The following is a 2,175-nucleotide window of genomic DNA, read 5'->3' as shown; positions in this document are numbered from 1 at the left end:
GTGGGGCTTACACACAGACGGGGAGGAGTGCGATTTAAAGCGTGCAAACATACTGTAGGAGAGGAGGGGCGTGCATTTCCTATTCATCCCGAATGTTAAACAGATTATGTAATAAACCCAGTTAACTCCTTCGAGATGGGTGAGCCACAAATGCCAGCTCCCACCATGGCTGAGATAAATTAATAGGTACAAAGATAAAGCAGAGAGTTAAATGGGAAACAGCACTGGAGCTGTTGCAGCGAGTGATGCAGCTTCTCTGCAGGACGGCAAGGGCAGGAAGAAAGTTGTTTCAAAGACAGCTATAAAGTCTGTCCTCCAGCAAACAGAAATTAATACTGTGGCAATGTTTAGTTGTTTCTCCAAAGAGCCACTCACCATTTGAATTTACAGACTTAATTTGCAAGTTTAATTTTCCTTTCTGTGGTGTAAGTGAAGTGAGGTTCACAAACTGTGCCAAAATCCAGGGTTTTTTTCAAATTGGATCTACCTGTTCAAGAAGGCTTTTCTATGACCTTGTTAATTTTGTCACAGTCTTCCAAATATTTAAGAGAAATGACCAGGGTTTATTCCTCAAAAATGAACGGAAAACAAGTTTCACTTGTTATTTCACATTTCTGTTCACCTGTTTGAGTGGGGGGAGATGGGAAGGAGAAGCAAAACTGGGCTGCATTTTGTGTGCATGTGAGCACACCTTGTCCAGAACTCCCTGAATCAAAATCAGACAGGCAATAGCAAGTGTTCTGCACTGTGTTCAGGATCCAGAGGTCCATGGCCACTCTCTTTTGCGAGAAGGAGAACAGGAACAGTACCTATCAAAGATGTCTCCTGCAGTCCCTTGTCCCTGGTTACCTACAGTTCTGCCTGTGGGTGTCTATGATTTTGAAATGAAGAATACTTTCTAAACCAGTTAAATCAAGACCAAGGAAGGATTTGATTACTGTACAGACTCTCTGACATGGACTTTGTAACAGATATGAAGACCTGTGCTCTGGTGTGAGCTTGGAGAAGATTGAGGTTTCTAAATAGATCCACTGCTGTGCTTGCAACAGACAATTCTTTTGAGGGAATTTTGTTTGACCACTGGTTAACCTCTTTTGCACTAATCAAGCTTAGAGGCCATGACTGCAACACCTTTGGGTCCACTGCCTGAGGAGATGAGGCACAGTCTGCTGGCTGATTTCAAACAAGAGAAGCTGTTTTATCCCGACAGGACTAGCTGCAACATCAGTCATGCCAAGATGTCAGAGCTGAGAGGGTTTATGCTGACAGCTTCCTGCAGCAGGGGAGGAGATTGTCTCTGTATAAACCACCATAAAGACAAATAAATGGGGATAGGGCCTGATAATCAACCTGTGCACTGCTCTCACAGCTCTGCTCGAGGGTGTGTGAAATCCCTACTGCTCTTCAAGCCTTACCCCAACTAAAAACATTGCTTTTATCCTATTGGGTATTAATTAAATTTTAAATCATAAGGGTTAGTCCTTTGTAAGCCTTGTACTAATGTAGCTGTGCTCAGCATTTTACCCATTTCAGAAACCCATTGGTGAAATTATCATGGTCATCTCTTTGCTAATCAGTGGAGCTAGACCAGATACAGTTGAGTGAAAATTTAGTCCACTGCTGCAACATTGCTTCAGGAGCTACTTTCTTTCCCAAAAGAAAGCATCATCTAGTAGCTGGTTGTCAGCTTGCACACACCTCATCCATCATGCTCTTGCCATTTACAGCGTGTGCCTCACAATCTGCCAGACCAGAAGCCAGAAAAGCTAGCAGCTGAGAGAGACATCAGCATTAATGTCACAGCAGTGCATATCTGGGAGTCTCCTGACATTCACCACAGTTACACTGCTGGTCATACAAGTGAAGATTCATTCAGTGAAATCCGTTCAACTGTCTGGCATGGGTGATGTCAAAGTGACCTTGGTTCCTCAGCATTCACCCCTGTATTCATTTCTCTGTTCAAATTAGTTTATCAATATTTGCCACCATATCAGTGTGCTTCAAGACTCTGGTTTGTCAAAGAAATTCAAAACAACCCCGTGACAGATGCATGTGAGTGTGCATTAGTGAATTTATTGTATGGCAAACAATTCCCGGTTTCCCCAAGATTTTCCTGGAACTTCAGCTCTGTGCACTGCGAGAGCTGAATACATCTAAGGACAGGAAGATGAGGGG

This window comes from Melopsittacus undulatus, chromosome 3 (genome assembly GCF_012275295.1).
Source record: "Melopsittacus undulatus isolate bMelUnd1 chromosome 3, bMelUnd1.mat.Z, whole genome shotgun sequence".
In the NCBI taxonomy this organism is placed as follows: Eukaryota; Metazoa; Chordata; class Aves; order Psittaciformes; family Psittaculidae; genus Melopsittacus; species Melopsittacus undulatus.
This window is presented reverse-complemented; position numbering follows the sequence as displayed.